Source organism: Molothrus aeneus, chromosome 3 (genome assembly GCF_037042795.1).
Source record: "Molothrus aeneus isolate 106 chromosome 3, BPBGC_Maene_1.0, whole genome shotgun sequence".
NCBI classification, from domain to species: Eukaryota; Metazoa; Chordata; class Aves; order Passeriformes; family Icteridae; genus Molothrus; species Molothrus aeneus.
The window spans coordinates 77,184,226-77,206,255 of record NC_089648.1 but is presented as its reverse complement, the minus strand read 5'-3'; the positions used below and the strand labels follow the sequence as shown (position 1 = coordinate 77,206,255).

Sequence of the window (22,030 nt, the reverse complement as noted above, 5' to 3'; positions counted from 1 at the left end):
TGTGTTCAGCCAGCTCTGAAAGATCTCAGCTTCTTCCGGCAAGCCATACCAGAGCTTGGGTGCTCCTACTATTATAAAGTTTTCCTAATGCCTAAATATTTCCTGTTTCTTTTCATACTCACTGCATTTCCATATCTCTCCCAAGGGGGCATGGATTACAGTTACTAGTGCTATTTTTTGCTTGCAATATTTTTATATAAGATGTATATCTTCTCTCTAAGTGAGAGTATGAAATATAGAGTAATCTGTTCTGCAAATATCAGGCCATATCTGTTATCTCTGAGTATTCTGTTTTACTTCACCTTCTATCAGCTAAGAGAAATATCTTCATTTTTAAACATTCCATAATTATTTGGGAAAAGTACAGTTTGGCTTAATGCTAACAGACTGGGCAATATAGGGTCATAAAGACTCTCTTTAGGGGTCAAAGGGCAAATTTTGCTTTGCACCACAAATTAAAGTTTTCTTATAAATATTATTGAATTTCCCCTGACAGTTTAGGAGCATATTATTTATTTTAGACATCAGGAGAGCTGTGCAATAATGTCCACACTCCCAGAAGCAAAAAAACTCAGGTAGCTTCCCAGGAGATCTGGATCTCTTGGCTACACTGGTGATAGTAAACTAAACAGTGACAGTGCCCATTCTCTGGCTTTGATGCTACTGGTGTGATCCAGTCACCTCCTGCTATTCTTGTTATTAAGCTCCATCAACACTAAAGACCAGTTGGCCTCCTTGAGAGGCCTGTTGGAAATGCTCTGTGCTCGTTCCCAAGCTGGGAGCTGCCAGCTGGCTGTGGCAGCACCTGTGCCAAGTGCTGTTTTTCCAGCATCAGGGCACAGGTCAGAGTGTCCCAGTGCCTCCACCTGTGCCTTGACTCTGATTGTCTTGAACAGGAATAGCACTTGTGCCCTATTTCACTAGCTTAAGTGCAAGGTCATCTTTTCCCCACATTAGCGTGTTCTCTAAGGTCAGCAGGGTGCCTTCTGAGGCTAGTACAACTAAAGGAAAGATTTAATGCATTGTGTCTGCTTTGAAATCGTTGCTGCTCATATCAGTTTGCCTTTCCAAGACTACTAAATAGGAAAGGCAGTCGATTTACAACAGTCACTCAAAAGAATGGACAAAATATAATTCCTTAAATTCTAAATTTTTCCATTAATTGCAGGTCTGAATGAAAGCTCCTTAGGGTTGTTTTTCAAATGTGAGCAGGAACAAGAGATTAGACAACTAAAAACATCAAATACTTAACTGCAACATTAACTGTACTTTCAAAATGTTGGCAGAGATCCTGGAGAGTCGCGTGGTTGTTGCACCAGTACACAAAGAATGTTTTACAGGACTGTCTCTGATCATTGTTTTTCAGAGGAACTGAATGCACAGGCAGCAGCACTCTTGTAAAACTACCAGCTCTGTTGCAACACACTGTTGACTTTTCTGCTAATGAAATGTACTGTTTGCCTGTGGCAGTTCCTATTACGATGTTTCTGAGATTTATTTTTTGGATCATGGAATTTTGCTTGTTTTTAAGAAAGAAAGAAAAAGAAAGAAAGAATGTGTGTTTGCAGCCATGAAAGCCAACTGTGTCCTGGGCTGCATCCAAAGCAGTGTGGGCAGCAGGTGAGGGAGGTGATTCTGTCCCTCTGCTCTGTTCTCAGGAGACCTCATGGGGGCTGGTGCACCCAACTCTGGGGCCTTCAGCACAGGAAAGATGTGGAACTGCTGGAGCCAGTGCAGAGGAAGCCACAAAGGTGATCAGAGGGCTGAAGCACCCATACTCTGCAGACAGGCTGAGAGAGTTGGGGTTGTTCAGCCTGAAGAAGAGAAGGCTCTGGGGAGACCTTATGGCACCTTCCAGTACCAGAAGGGACAACAAGAGAGCTGGAGAGGGACTTTTTATGAGGGCTTGTAGGACAAGGGTGAACATTTTTAGTTAAAAAGCAATTTCAGTTATTCAGTTATATATTAGGAAGAAATTATTTACTGTGGGGCTGGTGAGGCACTGGAACAGGTTGGCCAGAGAAGTTGTGGGTGCTTCATCCCTGGAAGTGTTCAAGGCCAGGCTGGATGGGGCTTTGAGCACTTTAGTCTCATAAAGGTGTCCCTGCCCATGGCAGATGGTCTTTCAGGTTCTTTCCAACCCAAACCACTCTATGATACCTCTTAAACACAAACAGGCAGATGCAGCAGGAAAATGCAATTATATTGAATACAGCATTTGCATACAACATGCATCTGTATTTCAATTATTAATTTAGCCTGGAAGAGTATTTCTGATCATTTAATTATTGGGGCAACAGTGCCAATATTTTTATTCTGCTTCTGAGAATAGAAAAGATAGACCACTTGTTAAAATAATGGGCCATGTGGAAAGAGGTCTGTTCCTAATTCAGATGCTAGAAGTCCTTTGTAATGCCAAGTAATTCAATCAGTGTGTATTTCAATTTCTTAATTTGATAAATGGAATTTATAGTATCTTCTGGTCCATAAGGTTGATGAGAGACTTGGTAAACTCTGTTTGAATACTGTGGTGCAATCCTTAGTGGAATGTTCCAAGTGCAAGACATTGCCATAAACAGAGAAGGCCTATGTGCCAGACCTCTGTCTTCCTCTGATGGTGCCACCTCAAACTTACTTGTCACATCCCCCACATGAAATTATATCCTAATTACACATGTACCAGAGTGTGTGAGTGTAATTACCAGTGTAATTAACAGTAATGGAACCCTTAAGAACTGGACGTACCAGAACTAGGTGAATTTATTTCTGTAGTGCTTGTTTGCTATTTCTGATTGCTCCCTATTTGTAATGGTTTCATAGTCTTTATTCAAATGGAAGAAAATTCAGAAAAAGTATCATTTTGTACGTTTTCTATTTGCTCAGTAGAATTCCACAGAGTATTTTGGGTGTCATATAACTTGAGAATTATATAGAGCAGAATGTTTTTCCTTTTTTCCTGATAAGCATTTTTGTTTGAAAAATGTTGAGATTTGAATATGAAGGAATATGGGTGTTCTGAGAACACACCACCAGCAAATCTGGCCATAACTTTTCTAGGCAAGAAAAATAAATCTTTCAAATTATTTGTTCATATCATCATCATCATCATCATCACCACCACTGTGTTTATTGATATTGTAGAGTTAGTCCTTACAGTATGAAATTTCACTATAGAATAAGAAGTATTATAAAATGCACTTCAGAATTTTTCTTGAATAACTTTTCCTTTTGTTATTTATTATATGTGTCCCTTCATCTCCAGCAACACTGAAAGCTCCTACTTATTGGGTATTAATTAATGTCAATATGTCTTGCAACTGTGGCTTCTTTAAAAATGAAATCACCGTTCACTCCTACTTCTGTGCATTCATAAAGAGGTTGTCACAGCAATTGTCACCTCAGCTGTGGGCTCTGTCTCTGAAAGTCACAGCAGTCACACTGCTGAGGCCCCTGTGCTGCCTGTCTGCAGAGGAATTACTCATGGAATATACTCATGCCTCTGCTATGCAGACCCTGAGCACCAGGCTGCTTCAAAGGGGCTGAAGTGTGCTCCTCTTGTTCTACAGAACTGCTTTTCCTGTCCTACTGGGTACTAGAGGTCTTCCTGTACCATGAAGACATCTAGGGATGATGCCATATGAAAAGACCTTTGGCATCCCCATCCTGCAAAAGAATAAACAAACACTGTTGTGATCTGTGCTTTTTCAGAGCTCACAGAATTTGCCAGCTTCCGAGTTCTCTCCAGCTCTACTAGCAGAGGACTAAATCCTTCTGCAAAACCCCTGAAAACTGAGATGGTGGAAAAAAAATTGAGAAAATGTCTCAGTCGAGATAAAAAGTGGGGATGACACAAAGGCTAACAAAGGAATCTTAGGAGAGATATTAATTGAAGCTGGGTTTCAAGGACCATGATTGAGGCTTGTATATATTAACTTCTGTGCATGGTTAATTAACTACATTATTTTTCATTTTGTTTTGTTTCTTTCAGATTCCGTTGATGAAAGATCCTGGTTGGATTCGAAATGTCTGGACACGCAATCTAAATGTAGGAATTTAATTGTTCATTTGCTTTTTAACTCCTGTGCCTTAGAGCAGGCCCAACTTGAAGCCCAGTGGTCTTTGGTAAAGCAGGATGAGTGGTTAATTCTTGCCAACTTCCTGGTACCCAGTGCAGTGTCCAAGTGTCACTCTTTGGACACTGTGTCACCACTATAATGTGATGTTATTATTCCTGTGAAAGGCTGGGTAGCTAGGAAAAAGCATAACAATTTGGAAATTTGGCACTTGACCTGGACAATAAGTGCAGAGTGATCAAACCTGTGGCAAATGTGAGATGCAAGACATGTCCCAAGCCAGGGAAAACATGCCCAGAATCCCTGTAGCTAATCTCCTGGAAGGCAGAGAGCACATCTGTGAGGTGGTGGTCTTGGGACACAGCCATGGATTGACTGAAGAACCACTCAGGAGAAGGAATGAGAGGGGGAGAACAGCACTTCCCATACCAGTTATAGAACTGCCACTGCTGAATGATTGGCTAAGGAGGCAAAAGAGGCAGATCCAGGGAACAACCTGATGCTTGTCTAAGTGACTCAGGACTCTTCCTACTCTTACGGTGATGGTGGGGCAGAGTATTTAGAGGCTGACTTGATGAAATCACAGGTAAGTCCACACCATTTCTACCCAGCACCAAGCAGAGCTGTACAATCACATCCGCCTAGCTGAGCTATTGGAGCCACTGTCCAGCTCTGCGTAGGCTTCACTGAGGTATTAGCCTGGGTGGAGTGTGATGTTAGCATAGCTACACTGCTAGCTCATGTAAATCCCACCTGGGGGTTCCAGACAACCTACACAGTGCAGTGTAGGAGATTCTCTGTGCTTTCCAGAGGAATCTTCCTGATCCAGGAGCCTGTGGAGACTTGCTTGTAGCTTGTTGTGGGAGCTGGTTGGCAGAGCCTGGCAGCCTTTCAGTTGGGTCTGGCAGATGTAGGAAGGTATGTCAGCTTCAACAAACTGAGGATCTAACCTTGATATTAGCAATGTCACGTAAACTGGACAGCTAGATAAGCCAAACAGACAGTCTGAAATTAGGATGGGGTTGGTTGCTGTTGGCAGGAATTGGGTTTGGACATGCAATTCAGTAGCTGTGCTTTGCAGACAGAAAGGTATCTGGGAATTCAAAATGCCAGTAAAATAAACAGAGAAGGAAGTCCAGTTAGCAAAGGACAGCATAAAATGTGAAAATTGAACACATGTGAAGCAATACTACAGATGTGATCTTTTCATTCCAAACTTTGGGAACATTCAGATCTGCATTCAGGTGAGATTCTGAAATTTACAAGAACATCTGCTGAGTAACCAAAACATGCCATGCGAACTTGTGATGCAACTTTGAAAGAATGGAGGATAATACATACCTGCAGTAAGATTATACTTTAAGAAGGATCAGGTTATGGGTTATTTGGGCAAAATTTTTAATTTTTAAAAATGTATCAGTACTATGTTTTTTGTCCTAAATTTCTCATAAGCTAGTACATAAATACATTAAGAAGAGGAGGAGGAAGAATTTTGTAATTCTAACCACTAATGATAAAAAAATATCTTAGAGATTGTGCAAATAAAAGAGGTGTTTGCACTAAGCTGTGCCAATATCTGCAGAGAGAAGTCAGCAGTATGAAACAAAAAGTGAGAAAAACATATCAGGCTGAATTTGCCACAGGAAGCAGAATTACACAGAACAAATAACAACTGACCTGGATAAGGTAGATAAGCAATAAGCATGATCCCACGCAAGCAACATGAAAAACATGCAGGGTGAATGAACTGGGCTGTCATCTAGGGCTGCAGGGGAGTGACATCTGATATCACTGGGATGACTGCACAGCAAGGCTTTTTGTTAGTGCCCAATTGCAGTGTGGGGGTTGGAATGGGGAAAACGATGTCTGAAGAGTTCACATCAGAAGCAGACATGTACCTTGACATGACTCTGACCTACCTGTGGGTATGACTTTGTTTTTTATTCTATTAAATAGGATTATTTTCTTTGTTTTCTGACCAGTCCTTTGTCTCTTCTTGTACTATGGCAGAGCTTGATAAAAGCCACTGCTTTCCTGTTCCTAGCCTTGCTTTTTAAAAAAAAAAAATCTTCACCTGTTTGGAACAATGAGCAAACCCTTTGCTTGTGTAATACAGAGTTCACTGGCTTGAAGGGGATTATATTGCTCTGTCTGAACTGAGCACCAGGACTGATACTTTCAGACTCTAAACTCACTGGGATGGGAATTCTCTTTGTGCATGATACAACCAACACAATGTGGCTGATGTGTGAGTAATAAAACAAGCTGATGCTGTTTTTGTGGGCAGAAGCTGCTGGCTTTGAGAGACTGTGCATGGTATGTAGATTTGTCTGAAGTAGATATGAAATGAGGGTAGCAGGAATGAGGCAAAGTACCTGATGAATTCTCACATTTGCATACTGGAATATGGAAAGCATACAGGCCACCAGGACAAAGGTTTTCTGTTCCAGGATGTGCTGTACCTAATGAAATGGATTTCCCTAATTTCACCAAAGTATATTATTTCCATAGATTTACACAAAGTCCTTGTTTTAACACACCCTTCTACTGTATTTATGGAACAAGGCTAAATTATTTTCACAGTGTGTTAATTCTTGAATGCATCTATTTTCTCAAAACAACTCTGAAACATAATGTTTTTAAACAATTCTTGCATGTACGCACAAGAGCTGGTAAGCTTTATTCAAACAGTGAAGAGGGATACATGGAGACAGAATTGACCCATTTATGTAAGGGCAGGATCTAAAGAGCTACATGTAGAGCAGGCAGGCTTGATAATACATTCATTTAAACTATCTTTATATTGGAATAACTAAAATTGGTTCAACTTTCTCAGTTCAGCAGTGAATTACATTTCCTTCTGATGGATTGTTGTCTCTTGAAAGCCATTCAAAACACATCATACTTTGTGACCAGATTACACAGAAATAATAAACACCCCTTTAAGACAGGTGTGTTTCACTTGCAAAAACTGTTGTGCATTTTATACTTTAAGATTCTTTTATACTGACTTTTCATTAGAGTAAAATTTTAATTTTTGCTCAGCTTTCAACATACTGGCAGAAATCAGAGAAAAAAACTTTCTTTCAAACCACAGACTACAGTTCCTCCATTAGTTAATATACCCTTTGTCACAGCAAATCTAAATTTAATTTTCCAAGTAATTATTTTTAGACTGATGGAGATGAAATGTTGTTTAATTATAGTTCTAAAATAATAAATAAAACAGTTCCCTCTGTTCAGGGATTTTAGTGCTATAACACTTCTGGAGAGACTACACTCATTTTGACACCGTGAATATTTTGAGGGAAGGATTTACTGAATTACCTGGGACACTTCTACTGCTCATAGAAATTTGAACATGAAACTGACATAAAGTATCATTTCCATGATTTTGCAAGCTAAAAACCAGAAATAATTTACAAAGTGCCTGCTTTAACATAACTGACATACAGGTTCCAGCTGGAGTTTTATACAAGTTCTCAGCCTAAATAAGGAGAATGATGTGCTCAGATAAAAGAAAGAATACAATATTTACTGATGAATTACCTAGGCTTGATGCAAATAATTAAAGAGAATTTATTGTCTTGTGATGTGCAGGATTTAATTCTGTGCCTCAGCTTGTTCCTTGGATTTTCACACAATTTTGATTATTAAATTTATATATAACAATATATTTTTAAGAGCAAAAGAGACAACAACAATAAGATTGCCAGCTTTTACAGCAACCAAGATTGAAAAGATTATTTGCTTAAGCAAAATATGTTTTTAAACATTGCGATTGTTCCATTTAGCTCAGATTTTGCCTGATAAAAATTTATCAAAAGAATTCAATGGATGATTGTACTTTTAATTCAAAACAAGAACAGTGGCTCAAACTGTAATCACTAAAGTCCTCAATAATGGAATTAAAAGGAAAACACTTCTAAGACAGATTATCCCAATCCAGTATCTCACCTCTCCCCCCGATTCACCCAATTCAGAGCCTTGAGGTTAAAGATCAGAGAGATCTGAAATCTGTGCTGCCAAATTAAAGTGTCTTCAAGTTTGGCACAGAAGAAGGAATGAGGGGACAGGGTGGAAAGATCTTAGGGCCAGAGCTCCCTCATACCTCACTGTTACAGAAAGCTGTGAGAAGGGAAAGGAGGAGCCCTTCAGGTGGAGGAACAGGACTCACACTTGCTGCAGAGACTGAACTGGGAAAAGTACCTTTTTAAATGTTACACACAGTTGTTTTTAAAAAAACCAAAAAACTGCTCTAACCTGGTTATATTGTCACTTCAAATGTTCAAGAAAATTGAGCATTAGTGAGAGAGGAAAACACTAAGTAGCATGGGGTTGCATTATCTCACTTTTTTTTACAGCAGAAGTAATAAACCTTTCTTTACTCTGGATGAAGGGATGAAGATGTGAACTTTTGGGCAGTACCTGCAGAAGCCTTCCCCATCAGTTCACTGGTGAGGGAGACAATAGCCATAGTCTTCCTCTCCTCCTGACAGGCTGCTCACAATCCTCCATCTGCCTCTTTCTTGAGGGGAGAGTAAAACCCTTTTCATCCAGTTTATATGACAGCCAGAACTAATTACAGTACCTGGGAGAGTACAGAATTATCTCACTTCAAAGCCAAGCAAATCTTGTAATGCCAAGGCAGGGACAGAGAGCCCCTGCATTCACCAGGAGCCACAGACAGCACAGCCCCCCCTCTACCCTGGTCTGCACAGAAGTGCAGAATTTTTCTCTCACAGAGAAATGGCTAATATGGCTACTTGTATTATAAAACACATTTTAGATACTTCACTTTCTCTGTGGAGTTATAGAATGAACTTCAAGCTGACCTTTATTAGTACTTAATTCTTAGTCCACCAGAAGAAAAAGCTTTATACACAATATCTATTAATCCTCTTATTATCATAAGTGCAGCTGTTACATCTTTGCTACCTATAGTTTCCCAGTAAGGTGGAAACAACACAGTGTACTAATCAAGATGTCCAGTTTTACAATCCCCAAGTGATAGCTTTCAGAACCTATTTGCAAGGATAATTTGATATTGGTAGGCACTGTGGTCTGGAAATTTCAGACATGAGGCTAAGAGAAAAGCAACAAACTTCTCAACAGAAGGAGTTGGTTTCCAAATATCTTTTTCCTCTTTGGGATTAAGATTGCCATTTTAGTTTCTAAGCATTGCAGGTACTGTGAAGAAAAGATTACACCCTGGGAAACAGACCAGCTTTGTTTGAAGTTCTCAAAGCATGTTTTGTACTATTTTGTTCTGAACAAATAATACCAATGATTTTTTGGTTTGCTGTGCTTTGAAAACAGTATTCTGAGCAGAAGCTTTGCTGGTCATGCACAGATATATTGGACTGATGAAAAGCTAGAATTTGGGCTGGAAAGAATTTTGTCCATGAGAGGATGGACGAGCTTTTTTATGATCTCTCATTTCTTGTATGCATGTGCACTTAGACACCAGTATGTATTTTACCTGAGCAGGATACAGGTCTCTGAACAAGCATATGCAGGAATTGTGGTCTTGGCTGAAGAAAGAACATGTTGATGATTTCACTGTTATATCCTTAACCTCACATTGCAATTGCTTTGCTTTATCAGGGCTCAAGCTTTTCTAAGCTTTTTAAGATTATATTTAGAGAGCTCAACTGTGGCTGTTTACAGATTTGGAGCTAAATTGCTTTCTGATGAGATTGGACTGGTACAAGTGTAGCTCCAGCAGGGTTGATATATTTAGCCTCTCTTGTTCCTAATTTAAATACTCCTACACTCTTCTGCTTTGATGATATTTGGATCACAGGACTCAACAGAAGTTTCTGTTTCTCAGTAGCCAAGTATTTTGTAGCAGAGAAATGACTTTTGACTGGGGAAGAGCTGCTAGAAAATAAAGGAAGCATTGAGGTTCTCATGGGTTTGCATGGTTGGATATGGATCTAGAGGAAAAAGAAAGGCTCTTCTGAGAACCTTCATCATCAAGACTTGTTATATTCTGAGAAGCAAAAAAAGACTTGTCAGTGGTTCATTTGCTAGAGATCCCCTTTCCCCCCTTTTTTTTCAGTGAGGGGGAGGAAAGGGTGTATCTGTCACAAAACCAAGTCCAAAAGTAGTTGGTTCAAAATCAAGTTTGGTTATGCAATCCACACACTGATGGCACGAGAGATGTTATCATTACAGATGAGCATTTTGGTACATGCTCAATGCTTCCTGCCCTGCCTCTAATTCCAGCTGCAACAGTTCCTGGGCAATCGCAATCCCACATTTGATCATTTGACAAAATATCTTCTCAGTTTTGCTTTTCACTGGTCACTGCTGTACCTCATTATTGACTGAAACATTATTCTACTTCCGATGACATCACAGTCCTACTGAGGATGATGTCATCATCTCACCTCTTACAGAGGTCAAAGAAGAAAGGTAAGAAATGATGTCAGAAGTGTATTCGTTGTGCAACTGTCAGCAAATTATTACAATACTCAGGAACTGTGATGATACAGAAACCAAAATCCCAAAGTTAAAGCTGTCAAACTGCAAGGACCTCAGGGGGACAGATACAAAGCAAAAGCAGCAGAATAGTCAAATCTGGCAGCACGTCAAAGTCAAAGGGAGGAGGGAGGGAATGTTTTATAAATCTCTGCAACTAAGTAAAATCTACATATACTTTTAAAAATTGGTATCCAATCAAGCACTTAGAGGCAGATTAAATGCCAGTATTTACAAGCTGCGACAGCCTGCACTACTGTGCCTTCAAATGAAGGATAAATTGAAGTAGTAGATAATTCAACTTGAAGGGAAAAGGAAGAGAAAAAGAAAGGGGGGAAAAAGTTCAGTAGCTTATCAGAGGCAGCTGTAGGTACTGTATAAAAATATCTACTCATGTTAGGACAGAAATTCCTTTGTTAGGATGGTGAGATGTTTAATCAGGTAATTACAGAGTCAGTCAAGCTGCTTTTTTTGATGTTTACACTGGAATAAAACTAGATCAACTCTTAATTTACATTATGTGACCTACTCTGAGTTTATTACTTATATAAAGAATGCTGCTCCAGAGCCATCTTTGCTTATGAATTAATTATAAATTAAAAGCTAAAAGCCCATCTTTTCTATTTACTGAATGATTTTTACATGCACATTGGGCATTCATCAACAGTTGCAGTCATTCATAACCCAGGTCTTCTGTGCCTGAACATCAACCCTAGTTTTAGTGGAAGAAAAACCAGACATTACTGCTAATGCACAATGGTTTGAATGGTTACTTTGCTCACTGGCACCATCTTTGCTAGTAAAATCTAGCATCCTAAGATAGAATTGAAGGCTTTTTTCTCCCTTGCGTGGACTTAGATAATTTTTTCTAGGAATCTGTTCTTGGATTTTATTAAACTCTTCTGTGCTTGTCAACTCTTTTTAAACCCAGTTTTATTAATTTAGAAGACTACACAAATCAACTTTCTTCATAAGTGTCTTTTCATGATAACTATGAGCCCAGATCATAGGCTAGAACTCCACTGTGCCAAAACTGTAAAAACACAGAGTGAATATGTAACTTTTATAAGATCTTTGAAACAAGAATCAGAGTTAGGTAATAATGAATTAATGTACATTGACCATCAAAGGAATGGAAAGAAAAATGTCCATGAGCAAGTCCTTCAAAATTTGGTGGACAGTTTTAGATCAAACCTTGGTAAACAAACATCTGTTGATCAACACAATGCCTCCAGAAAGAAACCTGTCAAAGGTGAAACCTTTCAGGAAGAAAACAATAATACCTCAGAACTTCATCATTCCTGAGTGTGTTTTGGAAATTACACTGTCAGGGACTTTGCTCTTTCTAGGGCTATACTCCCTCTGCCAGCTAGTCTGTGGGTAACTCCAGATTATTTTTTAGGAACCATCCCTGACCATACTATCCTCCAAACTCTGAACTGGGCTGAGTCAAATCCAGAGCCATGACCATGCTAAGGCCTGGACAATATCAAACTACTGGTTATGTACCAGTGCTTGGTCCTCTAGATAGAACTAATTGAGAACAGTTATGAGCTGAAGTGAGGATTTCAGAATGAGTTGGCAGAGGTTGTTCCAGGGAAGTAATCTGAGGAATACCACTCTGTACACTGGTCACACCATGAATAAGAATAGAGTGAAAAAGCACAGAAGGATAGTGCCCTGTTGTTAAAGGAAGCTCACTGTTGCTGTGCAAGCATTTGGCACTTCCCACATCTTGTGTGTATTGTGGCTGTATTTACTCTGCTCTGTAGGAAGAGAAAACATGACCTTGCACATGGAATCATTTTAAACATAGAGCATTATTCTGTGGGCTATTTTACATCAAGCAGCAGATGGTTGGACATAAGTAGCTAAACACAATACAGTACTTCCAAAAATGAGAACCTAGCTTCTGGATTTCTGAAAGAAGCATGGAAGGGTGGGTGTTGTTGAGACTGTGGAAAGACAGTGTTTTTGATTCAGTCTGTTATAATCATATTTTGACTTTAGCATAGTAGTAGAAGACCATAGTGGACCAATACGTTAGAGGAGTCCTCCCACCTAACATGGATGGTGATGGCTGGAGATTTCCACTCCCTCAGAGGGAACACAATATGGGATTGTATTCTGCACAAATGTGGTGGGCAGATCACTAGTAGGATCCACAGTCAACACAGATAAAGCTTCTTGTATTAACAGGCATGGGATTATTTGCCAACATTTCTCATTGCCTACTGACTGCCCACTGGCAGATTAGATATGAAATGCCTGGGAAATGAAACTGCAGTTGTGTATTACTTTCTCTTTGGGAGTGTGTACACCTTTCCTTGTCATGCCTGGGCAGGAACTGTCTTCACTGACTTTTCTGGTCTAAACTGAAGTGTACTCATTAGTGAAGCTGTGCAACCAGGAATGGAGGAGAGAACAAGAGGTTGGGATTGGAGTCTGTGAGTTTGCACCGGGTCCTGTAACTCGTAGCCCTATCTTAACTGTACAAAGACTGGCCAACATGGAGAGAGAGCTAGGAGAGCTACAGAAGGAAGATGTGTCACAGAAAAACTATTTGAAGGATTACGATCTGGTGATAACCTAGAGAAGATTCCACTAAGATTGCTTTGGAGTGTAAACAAAAATTTAACAGAAATGGAAGGCTTAATTACTCTAATTACTAATTATTCTTCCCAAACTTCAGCTGCATGTACATTTTGAGGACTACAACATGGAGATGCTGGAAATCCACCTCTCAAAAACTTTTTTCAGGCCTAAAACTAGCAGAGTGCTTCAATAATGACCTTTTGATGTATTTTTTTTTTTTGTGGTGTGTGTAATCTTTGTCATCTTTTATTCCTCCGTGTTACTCCGTTTCCTGTTTATTTGTAATAGGCATGGCACCACCCTCTCCTGAGTTCTGTCAACAAGATTTCAAAAAGGCCTGAAGATTCCTTCATCAGTTTGTTTTTAACATGACATCCACTTCCCTTTTTAGCTGTGTAAGGCGGTCAGTGCAAAGAGAGGTTACAATATGGTTTACATACATGGAAATCACTATCAGGTGGAAAAGCTTTAATTCCTCGCATTTATTTAAAGCGATAAAGCGTCTGACCCTGACAGACGCGTTCCCGATGGCGATGAATGCCAGGCTCTGGCAGCCCAAGCGACGCCTATCGCGGCCGTGCCTTTGCTCAGCCTGGGCCGAGCGATTCCCTTTCCCGCTCTCCGTTTTTCCCAGCTAGGAACCTGACTCGCCGGGATCACCCCACACCACGGCACCTCGGCCGCGGGATCACCCCACACGAGCGCGCCACGGCCCCGCCCCGGCCCGCGGCGGCTGCGGCAGCTCCGGCCCCGGCGGGCGGGCGGGGCTGGCCGGGCCGCGCTGTGCCCCCGCTCCGCCGCGCCTTCCCCGGGCCCCGCGCTGCCTCCTCCCGGCCCCTCCTCCGGGGCGGCACCACCGGGCGACCCCAGCGGCCCCGCAGCGTCCCGCGGTCGCGGCGCGCACAGAGGCGGCGGCGAGCGGAGCTGCGGGAGCCGGCCCGAGGCAGAGGTGGGTGCCGGGGCTCTGGCGGCCTCTGCGGGAGGAGGGAGGCCCTTCCTCCTCCGGCTGCCCGCGGGCAGGGCAAGCAAGGCCGAGAGCCGCTGAAGGCTGCGGGTCCGTCCGGCCTGGGCATCCTGGCGGGGCTCCGGGCGGCTGCCCGCATCCCCTGCCCGCATCCCCTGCCCGCCTTTCCTTGCGGAGCCGCCTGGCTCTGGGCAGTGACAGCTGCCCCGGGTTGCTGGGCGCATCGTGGCTGGACACTGCTTTGTGCTCGGGGTTAGATGCGATGCTTTCCAGGTGTCCCTTCAGAGGGAGGTACCCTGCGTGGGGATCTCGGGTCTCGTCCCCCGCCGAGCTGTGTGAGCTGGCCAGTGCCCTTCTATGTGCTGCTGCTGCTGCTTCCCCTTTGGCTCTAGGAATTTTGCTTCTCTTTGCCTGGCAGCTGCTGATGCAAATCGCTGCATTGTGCCCCTGCTTCACTAATACTTTCCCTAAGCCTGAATAACGACAGCAGTAACAGGACAGAGGGATTTAATGTCATAGCAGAGCCCGGCTAGCAGCAATGCAATGGCTACACGGGAAACTAAAGTTTCAGATATTTTGTATTTTTTTGATGTTACCGCCCCCGCCCCCCCCCCCCCCCCCCCCCCCCCAGTTTTTATTTTTCTGTTGATTAGAATATCTCCTCTACCTTCAAGAAGCAAGGCTGAAAGCAAGTGTGTCTTGCGGGGAGGAGACAAAATACTGCAATATTGTTACCCCTGTCAAATAAAATTGTGTAGAGGTAGTATCCCAGTCTTGATATTGCAGACCATCTAGCAGATCATTTGTCTTTTCACACATAAAGTCGTAAGCCTTGATACATCTTTTGACATCTTATTTGGCTCCTAGTCTGGAGGGTGTTTAGAAATGGTTTATTTTCTGTGTAGCTTCATCTTTGCCTCTGCTGTCTCAGGAAGCAAACACTGGTAAATGCTTAGTGTACACACATAAGGTTTTGTTGCCATCAGTGCACTGTTAGAAGTTAGATAGGAGAACTCCTATTGCAGTAAAATGAACTTGCTTCCATGAAGAGAACTGGGAAAAAAGTGTGGAGACAGTGAAGGCAATCAGAAGGAAAATGCTCAATATAAATATGTTATGATTTTAGGCATGGAAAGTCATGGAAATAGCTTCTAATGGTTTTAGATGATTTCTGCTTTTCTTATAGCTCCAGGTCAGTAACCTACCTGATAATACCTGCTTACCTGATGCAGTGGGGCCTATTTGTAAGGGAGTTCGGCAAGTTTTAGTCTTTGACCCTTTTCCATACCTGAGCATGTGCAGATGCACAGATTTGTTTATCTGTGAGCATATATATACACATAGCAGTCACCAAAACCAGTTGAAATACAGTAAAAGCTTACTTTAAACTCTAAAAATGCAGAAAATATAGATTAGATATAGAGTCTAATGAACAAATTTGTTTTCCAATCCTGTTGAGAGAAAGCATGCCAAGTCATGTGAAGTGTCTGTATAGAGTAGAACTACTGCTGTTTTTCCACTCTGATTTATGTTCCCTCGCTGACATCAGAACAGTAGCACAGGACAGCACAATACATGACTTACCATATTTTCTCAGCTACTTCAAAAGTTCTTGGTTTCAAGCATCAGTTTGTACTTTTAAATTTGTTGTAAAGTTTGAACTCCTTTATGCAGGGTCAGTCCAAAGGGGTCCAGTCCTTCTGTACATTCTCTCAAAGTCCCTCCATGAGGAGGGAAGCACTGTGCATTTGGGAAGTTAAGGTACCTTGGTAAGTGAGACCAAGAGAAATGTGGAAGGTCTCCCAAGAAGTCTCTGGGAAAGAAGTAGACAAGTCTTGAGATACGATTTCAGGACTGCCTGGAATTTCAAGAGGCATCCCTTGTACTGTGCACTACTGACTCTTAGTTTCTCTCTTTGTTTGGTAGGAGCAATCCTATGGGTGTGTGGTGAGTCAGATCATCCCATTGGTCTAGCTAGAAATTATTTTTTCTGGCTTTAGTGGTGTTACTTTTCAGTGCTGACAGAAGGGCAAGATTTAGGAGAGTGGGGAGGTTGGTGTGGGGACTGTGGTTGTATCCTTCAGCTGGCCTTGAAAGAATTTTTCCTGGACTCTTGGGTACCAGTTTGATACCCTGACTGTGGGGTTTTGGGCCAGTTCATTTGTTTGAACGTGGAGATTCATTGCAGACAAGTTTTGAGTCTTCAGTTTGAATTTTTGATTTTAGCTGCGCTCAAGAAAATTCTCTGTCCTTTACAGGGACTTAATGAAGAATTGCACCAAGCAAAGTTTTGACTATTTGAAATACAGTGCAATACCAGAACCTGAGGAATAGTCATGTAATATTCAAAATCCATGTCTGTGAGTGGGTGGTTGGAGGGACAGGCAGCTTGGAAGATAAGTTTGACATTTGATCCATTTGACTCTCTGGCTGCTGTAAGAAGTCACAATTTTGGCACTGGCCTTTGGTAACTTGGAATAGAAGTCAAATAGTTCCTAATAGAATTAAGCCCAGAATAATCCCAACCCTGAAATATTCTGGAGATTTGACTGGCAGGAAGCATAATGCTCTTTACTCTGGTGTAGAGCCAGCCACATTGTAAATTTTGCTTTCTGAAGTGGGACATACAAGTGAGCTGCACCTGTCTCCCAACTGACCAGATGTACTGTCATATCACCTGCAGGAATGTGGTCTGCCCCATGCAGCTGGGACTCTGGGGAAGTTTGGAACAGATGTGAGTATAATTGGACTTGGACAGTTTGCCCTCCTATTTACAGAACAACCAAAGTCACACTGCTCAGCAGAGTGCTCTGGAGTTCTCCCTCAGCAGCTTGTCCAAACTGGGGTCATGGCTGCTTATGGCTCCCTTTCAGGTCATGTGTCCAGGTTTCCTTTCCCAGGAGAAAAGAATATACAAAGAGAGTGTTTGTGTCTCACTTGGGTGAGCTTGGCCTGCTGCAGTTGGGATATAGCAATAGTGGTAGACCTGCTTGCAACCAATGGGAGCTACACCCTCTGAGATAAAAGCCTCAGTAACTTGCCCAAAGTTACGAGGGGATCTTAGGAAAGTGACGCTCTAAACTGAAGTCTCCCAAAGTCCTATGCAATGTCTTCATGGCTCCTCTAGAGAAAGTAAACCCAGGCTCTGATTTTACTCTGGAAAATGCACATCTTTGGGGTTCTGCCTGGGCACTCACTCAGAAAGGTAGGGTGGGAATTTGTGGCAGTGACTTTAGGTTGGATTGATAAAGGAACTCACAAATAGTTAAGAAAAAGGCTTTTGAGAGTTCTTAATGATTTTCAGTTTCCTACCTGAAATGGCTTAAAATACTAAGGGATTTGATTGTGGATGATCAATCAGCATTAGTGACTTTACTGTGTGTTGACAGCTTACTGATAAACAAAAGTACATATTTAAAAAAAATAGAATGATAGTTATTAACAGCTTTTATAGTTAAGAAGTCAACATTACTATGGCTGTTGCACAGACATGAAGGGCTAAGCTTAATTTTGAAAATACTCATCTAGAGAACCTTCATCTGAAATATTTTCTTATCTTCCGTACATTTTTATCATGAATCTTTTTTAGAACATAACCTCTGAAATTGTTTTTCATGTAAAGAATATGTCAATAGTAAAATTCCATTAGTTGCAGTAGATTAAGTGTTCAGTACTGCAGACAAAACTGAATTGTTTCAGAGTCAAGAATAGAGTAGAACTACTGCTGTTTTTCCACTCTGATTTATGTTCCCTCGCTGACATCAGAACAGTAGCACAGGACAGCACAATACATGACTTACCATAGAATAGAAATAGAATAGAAATACTTGATATGCAGTAAAAGAGTGTTCATAAGCACTGACTTTGAAGTATTATAATTTGCTTAGTATTTTTTGTAAATGAATAATTTTCTTGAAGGGACCACAGTCTGATTCCCAAATATAGTACAGTCTCTCAAGCTTTATAGCTTCAAAACAGAAACCAAGGGCAGGTCAGGGGATCAGATGGACCAGGTTTGTAAAATTGTCATAGTTTCAGTGTCAGCAGCAGAGGTGCAGTGATGAATTTTAACTCAACACTGGCCCATCGATTTTTATCTTCCCTTCACCATTTCACAACATGTATGGAGGTTCTTAGGAGGAGAGTTGATTTGTTTTGTGCTTATGCCCATCACTTAACCATGGACCATGGTCTCATCATCATATCAGGTATTAAAAGTGTAACTATGTGTCTGAACTATGTGTCTGTATTTTTTGTGGGTTTTTTGTTTGTGCTATGTTTACCATTGCTGCAAATCTTCCTCTCCTGGCCTACAAAGCCAGTCCACAATCATAACCATAGAGCCTTAGAAAAGGGGCTGAAGGAGACCTAAATGTTGCCAAAGCTCATTCTTGGTGACCATCAGCTAGCACCATGTATTCTCCAAAGCTCTGTAAAGCTTTAAAAGAAGGTGACTGCTTCTCAACTGGCCATGGGTGTAATGCCCAGTCCATCTTAGCTCCTTAGCTGTGCCTTGGAATTGCTAGGAGAGTGCTTATTGGCCTGTGTCAAAAAGAAGCAGATTTTGAAATTTACCAGAAGCAGATTTTGAAGTTTAAATAGATTCAGTAGAGATGTCCAGATTGTAATGGTCAAGTCTGTGATGGGATATGGGTTGATTTGCTGCCTTGGGCACAGGCAGAGCAACAATGTCTTTCCCAAGGGTTGCAGTTGCTTGTTCTTAAACCAGTCCCAGCAAATGTTTGTCCTGTTTTCAAAATGTTCTGCATTGGAAATTTCATATCTTCTGGAGGAAGTGTGGTTTACTGTTTAATTACCCTTGCAGCATGCCACCTCAATCCATTGTCTGTTTTTAGAGCATGTTGAGTAGCACTTGCATCCCTTCGTAATTTGGATATGCATGGATATCTAATCTATTATTCATTAATGTTGTGGCACCTGATGAGACACCAGGTATTGCAAAAGGAAAAAAGGCATTTAGTTCCTATGATTTTCAGTGTTTTATTTTGAAAATTGCAGTAAAGAAAGATGAAATTGTAAGGGGAGGAGCTGAGCTATGAAAAAATCCCCAGAAAAACAAGCAACCAAATCCATGCCACAAGGAGTACAATTACTGGTTTTTCCAGTGGAATTAGGACATAGTCTGGTGTACCTGTATGAAAGAAGTGGATTATCTAGATGACAGTGTGTTTGATCTTACTGTGGCATCCATCAGAGTGGGACTTTAAAGAATTATTTATTTTGTTAAGTCAATCTTTGCTAAGTGAATAAATCAGTTAATAATAAGGGAGATCACCAGCTATTTATTTTTTACTTATTTTTCCACATGATGATAAATTCTGAAAAATGGCTGCTTGTCTTTAACAATCAAAAGAGTTGGAAATTTTCTAGGCTTTCTGGGAGGTGATGCTAGTTAGATTTACATTTAAAATTATACCAGAAAATACCTTTAATTTTATAATAGATGCAAAATATAGAGCTGTGAAACATCTTCTGGCAAAGAACAAAACTCAAACCATTCGAGAATCCTGACAGAAGCAGTACAGACTGTTCTCACTTGCAAGCTTAGATCAAAGGATTCTGAATTTTCCCAACACGAAAAAATATTCTGTGCCGTGTCCACTAGCATGGTATGAGAGCAAGAGTTTTACTAAACTGAGTATAATGAACAGGCAGGCACTGGGGGTGTAACCCATGATGTAAACTCCTGTTTACTGCTGAAGTTGCTGCTGCCTGGTCAGTAAGTGAAAGACTTCTTGGAGTGGCCAGAGTAAAGTATTGCTCCAAAACCACATCCAGTCCCTCTGGGGTTTGAGGAGTGTTGGTTTCCTGGAGTGCTGACATGGCATGGATCAACTTTATATTCAGAGTACAAACTCACAAACCTCAGACTCCAAGCAATCTCAGCTTTGGTTGGCATGTATAAAAGGTAGGATAGAGGGCCTACAGCCATCAGAGTCTAATTTCTGAACTCTTCCCCATTTTAACTACCGCATCTTTTATTTCCTCTTCCCTACATGTGAAAAATAAACCCATTTTTGTAGGTTTCTTGGGGAACTGGGGTTTGTGTGATCAGTCTCCCAGTCTGCCTTTGAATTCCACAATGACTTTGTTGCACATGCCAGGTCCAGCCCAGCTTGAGAGGAATGTCCACTACCAGCTCACAGGTGGAATGTGACACTTTTTTGAAGTGTAGGGGATAAGAGATTTCCACTGTATGGAAGCAAGCTGTGCTGAGCTATTTGGCCTCAGAGCTTGTGGATGGTGTCCAACTTTTCTAATTTGTGGGTATGAAAATAATCTTTGTGTCCAACAACAGGGCAGGCAGAGTAGCTAAGACTTGTTGTGAGCAAGAATAGTTGCAAAATTCTTTGTTTAGGATTTTAGGTGCCCAGCTGGTGTAACTTGTAAAGAGGATGTGTGAGTCCTCACGTTTGGATTGTGTGCCCAGAACTCCCCCAAACAGTGGGGGTTTATAGACTGTCCCAGCAGCTCCTTCTCCGCCAAGGGAGTCATGGCTGTTTTGCACCTAGAAGTTTTGTTACTTCAGCAGACCAAGCATTAACTGGGGTGAGCTATACTGTGTAATTTTGACCCCAACTGTAGCTGTATTTGCATTTAATTTAGCTCCATAAGAAATGTGTTTGTTTTTGTGCTTTAGGTTGGAAAAATCACCAGTAAAAACGGAAGTATTTTTCCACAGCAAAGGGGTAATTTTAAAAGTTTGCTTATGCCTTAACCCTGGAGGCTGAACTTAGATTTGTGCCTGTGTCATACCAACTTTTTTAAGAGTTTACATGGTGGCCCCCAAGAGAGTTAGGGGGCTAAGACCTTGTGACTTAGAAGAAGAGGCCAAGAAAACTAGTTTTATTTATTTTTCAGAAGACTCAGTTACTTTTTGGGGGGTAGAGGAAACAGCTGGGATATTAGAAGTGCACAGTGGTAGGACAAGAGGCAGTGGCACAAGCTGCTACAAGGGAAATCCAGGTTGGGTATCATGAAGAAAAGGGATACATAGGATCAGGAGAGCAGAAAGGTTGAGAAATCTCCATCCTGAAGACACTGAGGACTCTGCAGGACCAAGGTTGTGGGCAGCCTTGGGCAGATGTTTGGACCAGGTGACCTTTAGAGGTCTGTTCCAGCCTGTCGTTCTGTGACACAGCGTAGGGTGTGGCGTGAGTTTCAAGTGCTGTTCCCTGTGAAACAGCTTGCCACTAGATTTGTATTCAGGAAGGTGATGTTTCTAGTGTATAACAGGAGCCCAGAAGTGCTGATACCAGTTCAGTGCTGGAGAAAGGAATATAATTGCCATGAAGTTTTTGTGTATTGGTTTTTCAGTAGGTGGCACTTTCTGGATGCCTGAATTGAAGGCTGTGCAGAAACAGCCCTCACTTCTCCAAACACTATGTAGGGATTATTCTTCCATTAGTAAACATCTGTCCTGGTTTTGGCTGAGATAGAGGTTTCTTTCTAGTAGCTGGTATAGTGCTATGTTTGGGATTTAGGATGAGAATAATGTTGGTAACACACTGCTGGTTTAGGTATTGCTGAGCAGTGCTTACAGTATTTCAGGGATTTTTGGTGGCTTGTGCCCTGCCAGTGACAGGGCTGGAGGAGCCAGCCTGAGAAATTGTGAGGGGACACAGCCAGGGCAGGTGATCCCAGCTGGCCAAAGTGATATTCCATACTGTAGACCATCATACCCAGAATATAAACTGGAGGAGGGAACTGGTCATGGGCTGCTGCTTGTGGAATGGCTGGGAGCTGATCAGTGAGCGGTGAGCAATTGCATTGGACATCACTTGTTTTAAATGTTGAAATTCCTTTATTCTTTTTATTATAATTTATTATTACAATTTCTATTACTTTCTCCCCTTTCTGTCCCATTAAACTGTCTTTATTTCAGCCCATG

At 41.4% G+C, this 22,030-nt stretch overlaps 1 protein-coding gene across 1 annotated transcript in view; it reads left to right on the top strand.

Moving 5' to 3' along the window:
- The first annotated feature begins 14,056 nt into the window (after nucleotides 1–14,056).
- The window catches only part of LPIN1 (lipin 1), a 49,143-nt gene continuing 41,169 nt past the window's right edge, over nucleotides 14,057–22,030 (top strand). Inside the window, exon 1 of the mRNA XM_066547203.1 lies at nucleotides 14,057–14,103. The gene's annotated coding sequence lies outside the window, so the exon portion shown is untranslated. The remainder of the gene's footprint in view (nucleotides 14,104–22,030) is intronic.